Source organism: Fringilla coelebs (genome assembly GCF_963513975.1).
Source record: "Fringilla coelebs genome assembly, chromosome: 2".
In the NCBI taxonomy this organism is placed as follows: domain Eukaryota; kingdom Metazoa; phylum Chordata; class Aves; order Passeriformes; family Fringillidae; genus Fringilla; species Fringilla coelebs.
In genome coordinates this window covers 73,561,991-73,573,550 of record NC_140029.1, presented here as the reverse complement: position 1 = coordinate 73,573,550, position 11,560 = coordinate 73,561,991, and the positions used below count along the sequence as shown (strand labels likewise).

The 11,560-nt window shown below is 44.6% G+C and overlaps 1 protein-coding gene across 7 annotated transcripts in view; it reads left to right on the top strand.

Moving 5' to 3' along the window:
* The first annotated feature begins 383 nt into the window (after window positions 1-383).
* ZMYM2 (zinc finger MYM-type containing 2) overlaps window positions 384-11,560 on the top strand; it is an 86,357-nt gene continuing 75,180 nt past the window's right edge. For 6 of the 7 annotated variants that reach the window (XM_084201192.1, XM_084201193.1, XM_084201195.1 and 3 more), the window contains exon 1: window positions 388-506. The gene's annotated coding sequence lies outside the window, so the exon portion shown is untranslated. Of the gene's footprint in view, window positions 507-1,515; window positions 1,574-11,560 lie in introns of all 7 variants that reach the window. The other variant, XM_084201194.1, reaches the window with a different exon arrangement.

Genomic DNA, 11,560 nt, shown 5'->3' with positions numbered 1-11,560 from the left:
GAGCGCACGGCCGGGACGGCCAGCGCACCCTGCCCGCGGCCGGCGGGGCGCAGCCGGCTCGGCGGCACCGAGAACTTCTGCAAGTTGCCGCTGTCTAAGAGCGGCGCGGGGAGCGACAGCGCAACCCTGGGGCACGGCTAATGAGCCGGTCGGTGGGCAACGATCCGGGTTCCTCAAACCTGATGGATCAAAGTGGGAAGAACCCCAAGCATGGCCAGGAGGAAGATTGGCAGTTTATAGGGTCAACCGGCTGCGGGCGGCTCTGATGGATGGGCGGCGCACCCACTCGGCTAGCCCAGCGCCAGAGCCCGCCCTCTGGGAAAGCCAATGCCGGGGCAGGGAGGCGGATCTCCCCGAGCTCCCTTGGCCCGGTTCCTCCTCCCCTTCGCCAGCAGCTGCGCTTCGCCCGGGACTGGACCGAGTTAGAGTTGAGGCGCCGGCGGAGTAGCGCAGAGTGCGTGCGTCCCCCGCGGGGGGGTTCGTGCCCGCAGGCGGAGGGGAGCCGGGTAAGGCGGGGGCGCGGGGCGCTGCGCCTCACTGGGGCGGGCTGGCGGGGGGCTGGCGGCGCTCAGCTGCCCCCAGGGCGGGGATGGGAAAGCAGCCGCCGTGCCTCCCAGCTACCCGGCCGAAGTACCCCGCGGTGTCGCTGCCGCGCCGCCACCTCTGGCGGCAGGGGTGCGGGCGGCACCGGGGGCAGTCCCGCGCACAACCATCGCGCCACGGAGGGGGGCGGTGGGGAAAAATGGGGGGCGCCCGGGGGCAGCCCCGAAGGGGGGGCAGGGGTATTTGGGGGAAGGGCCGGGTCTGCTCTAGCGCCTCCTATTTTAACTCTCTCCCTCCCTTCCCCGTCGGGCCCTCCGCTGTTGTTCTGCCCCGGTGCCTCCCCCACCCACCGCCTTCGCAGCCCCCCCGCGGGTACCTCCCTCCCGTCTTCTCCCCTCCCCTGCCCGGCGCTCCGCGGCTCCCCTCCCGTATTGTTCGGCTGGGTCCCTCTAATGGCGGACAGGAGGCGGTAGTGCTGCTGGCCGACTGCAGGGGGGCAAACCCGAGACCAGGGGCAACTGCCGCGCGAGCGGGCGGGGGGCGCGGGCTCTCGCCGGGCGCCGGGGCCGTGCCGCTGAGGGCCCCGCGGCCTTTCCGGGCGCCGGTTCAGGGCTGATAGGGCAAGTTCGCAGGTAACACTCGCTGTTCCCCGCCGTGGGTGCCACCGCTGCCCCTGTCCCCCACCTCGCGGTAAAAGCCCCCGGTGTGGTGGCGCTCGGTGAGGGCTGCTTGTCCCTCCTTCCTTCAGCGGGGACAAGCTGCGTGGGTGTGCCGTGTGTTGTACCCCACCGCCCCCAGCGAGGGCAGTGGATTGATTGATTTGTTTGTTTATTTATTTATTTGAAAGATTGGAATTAAAGGGAAGTGGTGAGTGATGCAGGCAGTACCTGCCCTGGCCAGGCGATGGAAACGCTCCTTGGGGGCGCTGCCTGATCCTCGCTGCCCCGTGTTAACCCCGTGTCTTTCCCTTAGGCTCCAGCCCAGTTTGGTGCAGCCTTGGCAGCGACCAACAAGGAGAGGGAGCTCCATTGTGAGTGCTATTTGTGTATCTGTTTCTGCCTTGGCTAGACTCACTTCCAGCGGGCTTCAACCATTCCCCCCGCCCGGTATTCTCCGGGGGCAGGGGTGAAATGAGGTCCCTCCAGGGCTGGGTGGGGAAATTCCTGGGTTCAGTAGCTGCTGCCCTGGGGCGAAGCCCCAGTAATGGCTGTGAGGCGGCTCCTCCTCGCGGAGTGGGCGCTGCTGCTGCAGACATCGCTCCTGCAATACCAACTCCGGCAGGCAGACGACGGGCTGCTGCCGCTGCTCACGTTACCCGGCTCGGGAGGGAGGAGGAGGAGGGCATATTTCGGGTGCCCTCTAGAGTTCTGGAGCGTGTATGAAAATCCGTGACAAGACACCTTCAGCCATCTTGAATTTTCTCCCCCCTCATTGCTCGAATCACGTGTCCCGCGTATCATCTCGAAGCTAAGAAGAGGCATGGGAGGTTTAAAATCACCCAGCAGTTTGCGATGGAGAAGCGTGCTCCATCGTCTCTTTGTGCATTTAGACTGGTTCTCTACACCCGTATATTTGTTTGGGTGGTTTCGTTGGGTTTCTTGGCTGGGCTTCTGAGCCATCCGCTTTGTCCCTTCCCCAGGAAGCTGGAGGACACTGGGGAAACCCACAGGTTCCCAATAGCGAGCATTTTTGGTGTTTTGTTTGTGTGGGATTTTGAGAGCAGATTTTGATCTCTGTTGGGTGTTAGCTTGGCTAAGGAGAGGCTTGTTGCCAATCCCTGTGGGTACGGCTGGGACGTAACTTGACTCTAGTTTCTGCCCTTGTTAATATTGGGGCTGTTTTTTAGCTGCACGGGGGATTCCGAAATCGCCAAGTAGCGCAGCGAAGGAGCGAGTGAGGCTGTGAGCGCACGGGAGAGGCTCGGAGCTGCCGCGGCGGGCCCGGGCGCGGTGCGCGGGCTGCGCCGCCAGAGGCGCCGGCGGGCAGCGCGGCGGCTCCGCTGGGAACGTGCAGCCCGAGAACAAAACAAAAAGGCAGCGCCTCTCTTGCGTTCTGGGTCCCTCGCTTGGGTACAGCACGCATTCAGGTGTTGCGGTCTTTTCCACTCGTATCTTAAATTTTTTTTACCCCCCTCTGTTTCTGTCTCTTGCTGTTTTACGTAGTAGATTTTCCAGATTCGCAGAGCTTGCAACTTTCTTTGTCACTTCTTGGTGGCTTACATATACAAAGAATGAGTGGTTCTCTGCAGAACCTCACTGCTCAGGATGAGGACATCAGATCTGTATTTATTCTGGGCATCTAAAGTTACGGACCACATCCACTTTTAAGAGTTTACATGGCATGTATCTTTAATAAAGTTGTCTGTTCCAACCCTTGACTTGCTACAGCAGTTTAAAAATTTTAATAGTAATTTTTTAACTCTTTACCATATCTTGGATGCAAGGCTACCATCTAATTTTACTTCTGATTCATTCATTATGCATTCCAGTCTAACAGCTGTTCTGTTTTTACTGATGATCCTTCATGTCAAAAAAAGTTACTTCTAGGACCAATCAAGGCATATGATGCTTTGGAAGGAGGGAGACTGGAGCTGGTTTGGCAAAAATTATTGCAGCTTTGTGTGGCTGCTTATGAAAAGATGAGAGTACTGCCAAGAACAACCATATAGCTAAGATTCAGTAAGCCTTTGTAAGACTTAGTAAGCATCTTGCACAAAAGCATCCTGGTAGGTGGCACATGTAGCACACCTCCAGCTGTGAGGGTGATGGTACAGCCTTCTTACGGCATGTGATGGGACCATGCTGTTCTGGGAGGGAATGTATTTGGTGCTTAGTGCTGCAAGGTCATCTCTAGGAACCAAACTCATCAGCCATGTTATTTGGTGGTTAAACTAAGTAACTTGTTTTAATAGAAGTCTCTCTTAATTAGAACAATAAATTCACTTTATTATCTACTAAATTCGCTTTATATTGTTGTTATTAATCCTCTTTGACTTCAAATATATGATTGCATTCTACTGTTGCTTACCCTGTAATAACATGCTAAGAGGGATTTGCATCAGCAAGAATGTCAAAGTGGCAGTGAAAAAACAGAGCAAGTTTCTCTGTCTTTTATAGAGCTTGTTCAAGTGTGTACAGAAGGATGTGGTACAAAGCTGGTAAAATGTCTTTCAGATTTTTGCTGGTGTTGTTTGGTTTGAGTTTTGGTTTTTTTGGTCCTGCAGAGTTATGAATCATCTTGTGGTGTTTGAGAAGTTTTCATTTTGGTTTTGAGGACTAAGTACAGAATTACTGAAGTTCTGTCACATTGTTTCAGTTTGCACTCAACTGATGTATGTACTCAACAAAAGCAGTATGGGGGGTTCTGTTAAGAACTTGTATCAAGAATTGTTGCTAATGGAAAATTCACTGTTCGTGGAGATCTGTTTATTTTTCCATCACAATTAACAATGAACTCAAGTAATTTGTGGAAATTGATTGGAATTTGAAGTTCACAAGAGTTCAAAAGACTGCTCAGGTGTCCAGTGCCAGACGTTTGAGGTAATACTTGCCTCGTGAGGGCCTTACAAGCCCCCTATGTTGCAGTGGAGTTTTGTGTCCACTGAAACTGTGTTCAACTCCACAGCTGAAAGTGTTTTCTTTTCAACTTCTTCTTAACTTTGTTTCAGTGGCTTAATCTTACTAGTTGAATGGTCTTGTGGCCAACTGGGTTGCTTGCTTATACAGTAAAGTTCAGACGAAGCTTAGCTTGTATTCCATATTTATAGCTTGCCCTATGTGCTGCTGGCTTTTATGGCTTGGCAGTACATGCCAACTTGATGTATGAACAATTTACTCAATTTAGATGCTACTATTTACCTTCTTCATTTTGTACCAAGATTTGCAAGTTTGTCAGATAGCGTTTTGTACTTCTAAGAGAAATTTTTGGTAGAAGGAAGAAGTTTGAGACTTCTGGAATGCAGTTGCATGTTATGGTCTCTTCAGTTAGGACTTTCACTATATTGATTTTTATATCATAGTTTTCCAGCTGCACAGTGCATTATCCCAGCCCTCTTGTGTTGCCCATGCTGTGTGTATTGGTGTAAATGCACTTTATTGGGACTATTTACCCTGCCACCTATTTTGGGAAAGAAGTGCTGATTCATGTGTGACTGCTCTCAGGTGTTTCTGTGGTTTCTAATGCACAGACAAGCTTTGCATCTTTGCTGTCATGTGAATCTCCATCCCTTACCCCCTACTCAGATGGTTAAGCAGCGTTCATTGCTGCTGTGGTTGGCTCGATTTAATACAATCCTGTGTGTTCCAGGTGGCCCAGAAGGGCAGTGGCATCCTGGCCTGGATCAGGCAGGGTGTGGCCAGCAGGAGCAGGGCAGTGACCGTCCCCCTGTGCCCAGCACTGCTGAGGCCACAGCTCCAATGCTGTGCTCAGCTCTGGGCCCCTCACTGCAAGAGAGACATTGAGGGGCTGGAGCATGGCCAGGGAAGGGCAACGGAGCTGGGCAAGGGGCTGGAGCACAAGGGCTGGGAGGGGCAGCTGAGGGAGCTGGGGGTGTTCAGCCTGGAGAAAAGGAGGCTCAGGGGGACCTCATCGCCCTCTGCAACTGCCTGAAAGGAGGGTGCAGCCAGATGGGGGTTGACCTCTTCTCCCTGGTTACAAGTGACAGGATATGATGGCCTCAAGTTGCAGTGGGGAGGTTTAGGTTGGATGTTTGGGAAATTTTTTTCACTGAAAGGGTTGTCAAGCATAGAAGCATGCTGCCCAAGACAGTGGTGGAGTTGCCATCCCTGAAAGTAATTAGAAGATGTGTAAGTGTGAAACATAGGGACATCATTTAGTGGTGAACATGGTGATGCCAGTTTAATGGTTGGACTTGATCTTAAGTGTGTTTTCCAATTTAAATGATTCTGTGATTTCAATGCCACTTAATTCATACTTAAATGATTTTGACAGTTGAAAACTTTTCTTTTCCATGAACTTCCAGAAGTTAGGAATTTTATATGAATCCTGTAGAACTCAATGCCACTAGAGTTCAATAAGACACACACACAAAGAGTTTGATTATATGTGTGTATGTGTAAGAACATCAACAGTTGTAGTAGATGAGGTCAGTGACTGTCCTTTATGGCCAGGGTCCTCTGAGGGTTTCTTGTCCCTTCACCTGGACTATCTCTTGGACTGGGCATGTCAATGATGAAAGTTGTTTTCTTGCTCTGGTTCGCTATCAGAGGAAAATGATTTCAATCAACGGTTATAATACAGATTTTATTAGTCCAACGTAAGTAAAGTCTACAGAGATTGTTAATTTTTGTGTTCTAGTGACAAGATTGCCACCAACATATTTTTTCAAATTGCTCTTGATTCAGAGGGCATTTGTACTTTGTAAGTTTGTCGCCATGCTTAAAAGCTTGATTTTTGTCCATGTTTCCTAAATTTTTTGGGATTAGCTTTACCATAACTTTTTTCTCTACCCCTTTCTCACCATCAGCTATTAAGAGTATAATCTTGCAGGGATAGCAGGGACTCATGACACAAGTAAGGTGCAGAAGGAAGTGGTCATTGATCTTAGCAGAGTAGCTGCAATACTAGTTTGAAACACTTGCACGTTGTCAGTGCTCTAGTCAGCCGTACTGAATGTCAGTAGCACAAGAGGATTTTGGTTTGGTTTGTTTGGGTTTTTTAAGTTTGTCTGAGATGAGACTACTTAATGGTGTTTGCTGTTGTGCAAAACTATGTGTTTGGGTCTCTAAAAAATATAGCGTGTAATATATTACTTTACTTAAAAGGTTTATGAACTTTATTGTACAGCTTCTTTAACCCTTACCAGACTATCAGAATCCTTAACTTAGCATCACCATAGCTTCCAAAGGCTGGAATATCGACATTTGTGTACCCAGTGCTGTACAGAAGTCTGTTCAGGCATAGTCTCTGCTCATCAGTTTTACCCCCAGCACATGCTAAGCAGGATGTCATCTCAGTTCCACCTTTCTCCTATGGAATAGTTGGTACAGTAGCCATGTATGTGTGGGCACATGCTGCCACTTGGGCACTGATGGGGACAGTACCTGCTTAGATATTTGAACCAGAGCTACTGATGGGCCAGATCATTAGGACAGATGAGTGCATTATGGAAGAGTTTGTGTTGTGTTTGTTTCTACATTTAGTTTCCTCTAATCTTTTGCTGTGAAAGATGGTGTTGAAGAAGATAGAAAATAATGCACATAGAATTGTATGGGTTATGCCAAATTTTACTAATTGAGGGCTGCTTACAGCTTGCAGTCAGTCCAAGAAACATGAATGTCTTTGTTTTCTTACTGCAGGCTTTTGTTGGAAGTGTGCTGGCATCTTACCTTTCCTTAGGCTTTTCTGTGCAGTGCAACCATACTGAACATTAAAAAAAGTTAATTCATTTGAATTAACTCATAATGCAAATGGGGGGTTTTTTTCTTTTGTTTTTTTTTCTTCTCTCCTTGAAAGTAACTTTGGTGAACACCTTACTTCTTTTTGGAGTTCCTTTTCCTTAGATCTTTGTAAGATCTTTCCAGCTTGGTATTTACTCCTAGTTCTACATCACATTTCTCTAAAAATCATTTTGTTCATCTCATTCATAAACTCAGCTGTCGTGCCTGTATGGATGACCTTCAAGTCTCTCTCTCTTCCAGACTTGCTGCCCTCTAAACTAGCTAAATCTCTGTGTATGCTTTTGACTTCTTTGTGGATGTCTGACCTTTAGCTGAGGCTACTATTGCAAAGGAAAACTGTGCTGTTGCTTGTAGACAGCAGTGTCATGAAATCTTTGGTTCTAGCCCTGGTTTTAGACATAGCACACACTCTTCTAACAAAGAAGAGTGTGACACCACATATTAAGTGGTGTCTTAACTGTTAATCAGCAGTTAGGTGTTTGTTATTTAGTTGTGTTAAAAAATGACATGAGTACAAGATCATGTTTTGATCTCTGTATCATGTGGTAACAGTTTTTCATAACAGATATGATAAGAATGATCCTGCTCTGTTGATATGGACTCAGAATCCTATACCAGAGTGCTGTCCTGGACTTCTCTCTTGACTGTCCAGTCTTTTGCCTTTTGCATTTTATGGCGGTAAAACCAACAGGTTTTACTTACCTTTAATCTAATGTTGGGATTTAACTGTGAAGGGTACTATCTGTTTTTTGTTGTTAATGGGATTGTAAGAGCTGTTTAGGAAGTGACATCGTGGGCAGTTAAACAATTTCTTTCATTCTCCTGTAATGCTCCTCATGCTTGGAGATGATCTTTGTGTGTACCCTTACAGGCAAGCCAGTTGCAGCCTGTTAATGCAAAAGAACCTGACTTTAGGAAATAAAGCCTACTGAAAACAAACCCCAACCACCACCTTTCCTGTCACCCTGGGACTCAAACACACCATCTTTAGAACAAGAACTAATTGTAACCATTGTTTATGGTGGTGCTGTTTCCTTGTATTCTCATTTTTGTCTCTCTCCATCTGTTGCCCCTTATGTTTAGATTGTTTGCTCTTTGAACAGTTTTACTCTGTGTTTGCACAGTGGCTAGCATGATGTGGTCTACAGCTTTGGCTCCTGGGAGTCTGTGATAACACTTGTGATCTATGGGTGTGGTATTGCTGTCTTTTTTTTCTTTTTTTGTGTGTGTCTGTGGAAAAGGGAAGAAGACCTAGTGTTCTGTTATACCTGAGATAATGTCGTCGTTTTGTTTGAGCAACAATTGATTGTTGTTAATTGTACCAATCTATAAATGTTGAATTCTTATTAAGCTGGCAGAATTTACCAGACATCTTTTGAGTTTATGCCTAGTGCTTGCACATGTGCATGTTTGAAATTTTTTAAATTATAATAATTATTAGTACTAGCAGTAGTTTTTATTGTAAGGGTGGTTAAGTTTTTCAAAAAAAATAGTAAATTCAGGAATTTATGTTTTGTTCTGGTAGGTGATGCTTTGTTAAGGAAGCAAAGTAGTATCTAGAGAGGCCAAGTAAGAAGTACTTTGTAATCCATGTAATAAAAAAAGAAATCACAATTTAGAAATGAAGGAAAATGGAGAGCACAACAAAGGTGATTTGTTTTTTACCAGGAGCAAAAGTTAGATATTTGCCATTGTCACTGTGTTTGACCATCGTTATGTATACTTCTATCCAAAGAATTAACAAATAGAAATACTGAGATGGTCTGACTAATATTGTGTATAGTGCAGTACTGATCTGAACTGAATTCAGCTTTTTTTAGTAATTCAGGAAAACCATAAAGTTTGGAGAAGATACACAAGAATTTCTTAAGGAGTGGAAAACATGCTTTCTATTAACAGACTTCAGAAACTCAGTCTATTCCTCAAATAAAAGAGAATAGATTACAGTGTGACTTAATCCTGATGTAGGATAGGAAAGATGGTGCACCCAATAACGTTAGGTAATTGGGTGTGCTGTACAAGAACTAGAAGGTGGAATAGCTTATTGAGGCATCACTTCCTTCTTTTTAGACAAAAGTTTATAGAGGATTTGAAAAGCTCCCTGCTAGGAAACTTAATAGTTTGTGGGATTTTTTTGGGTTGGTTTTTTGTTTGGTTGTTTTTTTTTTTTTGTTTTTTTTTTTGCTCAGACTATACTTCCAGTTGCATACATGGATCCAAAAGACGAAATACAGGCTTAAAATAAGTACTACTTTGTATATTTTTAATGGGTTTAAATTCAATGTATATATCCTTGGTTGTATGACCATTTAAACCAAACTAACTTAGGTTTGTCATTGTCCTTTCCTGTTTGGACCGACATCAGCCTTTTCTGGCTCTTTTGTTTTATGTTTTTAATTTTGGGAATCAATTTAGGTCCATGAATCATCACAATGAAATTTGGGGGTGAGCAGCTATGTAGGTGTAGAGTATTTGCTCTTTTTTTTTTTTTTTTGTGTTTCTACTTTCTACCATCTTAGCTCCCATGATGGACTGGCTGTTAGAATCCTTTAACAGCTAGGGAGAAAGGGGAAAGGAGTAGGAATTCAAAACCACAGAAGTCCTGTCCAGGACTGGATGTAGTTTGTAGTTGTGGAACTGTGGCCTTAACAAATACTCTATGCATCTTATTTAAAAATAAGACTACCTTTTACACTTTAAAACAGTTGGATAACCTGCAGTCTTGATTGCATAATGTAACTTGCAGCCAGCGAGCCAGTGCAGCTGTGAAAACCTATCATACTTGCCTTGCTGACCAGATCTATTCTTGCCTTGGATTCTGTTTCCCGTCAACCTTACCTCATACAGAACTTGAACTATTTTGTGGCTGTTTTTTTGGTTTGATTTTTCTCCCACTTCTTTTTCTATCTCCTTTTGTTTGTGGTGATAACTTTTTCTTTCCTTTGTTACACTGTAGCTTCATTGTCTGTTTACTTGTTCTTAGTCTACATGGGTTTCCCTCCTACATACAGCATATTAACTTACTCTTTCAAATTCAGCTTTCTTTGTTCTGAATTACTTGATGCATTGAATACTAATCACTGCAAGTAAATTGTGTTGAAGAAGCTCGTCCATATCAGGCCCAAAATACTAGGTTAGCCAGTACTTGATTATTTCTCAGGGATGAAAAATCTGTTTGAGGCTATTAGCTGATGTTAGGTATGCTAAAGGCAAAGAAAATGGGTCTGTCTGCAAACTTGTTAATTTACAGATTTTGGCATGACAGTTTTTCCTCTTTCTAAGCATATGCAAAAATAAAGTATTTAAGAAGCATTAGTCAAAAAGATTTGTGCCGTAAGGCACTGGGAAGTGCTGTGCCATTAGGCATGGTGGATACTGGTTACCCATACAGAGCTACTTGTTCATCAGTTCTACATATATGAGTGTAGACTGAATGCTAGTTTAAAATAAAACCTAAAAAATCCCAACCAATTAAGAAGAAGCACTAATGAAGAATAGTGTTAAAAGTCTGTATTGTTAGTTAAAAAGTGTCTTCATTTCCAGAATGTTTGGGAATAGTACAATATGGGCACTAATAGGATAGAGGACAGCTTTGGCTAGTCCTGGTGAACAGCAAGTTAAACATGAATAGTACACCCTAGCAGGATGAATGTAAACAGCCTACTGGACTGAAATAAGCAAGGTGGTAGCCAGCAGTTTAAAGAAAGTGATTGTTCTGCACTGTCTTATACTGGGAGAACCCATTTGGTTGGTTTCTATATGGTTGGCTGTACATACAATTTCTTGTAGTTTGACAAATTTGAAAGATTGTGTGCTATTTGTGTATACCAGGTCTTTTTTAAATGCTAGCAAAAAGCTAGGGACTTCATAGATTTGAATTCTCAGTTAACCTTCATTGCTCTGTGTGGAGCAAGTGTAAGGCATGTTTTTGAATTGTGTGCTGTGACCCACTGACACCAATGGCCTATGTTCTGTTGCCCAGGCCTGACATCTAAATAAATTTACTGTTCCTGGGTGTTTCTGATCTAGTCATTCAGTATTTATTTTTCCTATTAAGTGTTGCATTTTTTAAAGTTAAGATCCATCAAATGACGACTTGGTTCTTTTCATGCTGTATTAATGCCACTTCCTATTTTTTTCCAGGATTTTATGTGTCCTTTTCCTGTTCTCATATCTTTGGCATAGTGTTTCTCTACTGTTTCTGTATTCCCTTTCCACTTAGCCATCTTTCAAGTTTGTTGCTGTGGCCTAGTGTTGCCTATTTTCTATTTTGGGAAATAGACACACGTTTGGATATAAGTAATAGATAAGCATTTTATTGCAGGCCCTTTGTTCTGTCTTGTTTTACCTTTCTATTCCATTTATAATAAAGGACGTCCTTAAGCAACATCTTTCTGCTTGAGTAGTAGATAAAATTTACTGCCTACCATGTTACATGTAATAACTTTTAAGGCTAGAAATGGTGCTGTACTCTTGCTGATCAGTATGTTTCCAAGATTAAACAGCCATAAAATACATAGAAATTGTGTGGATAAGGAGGAGACACATGTCAGTGTGGCTGCCCTAAAACAGTGTTGGTCAACTGTATGATTTGATTT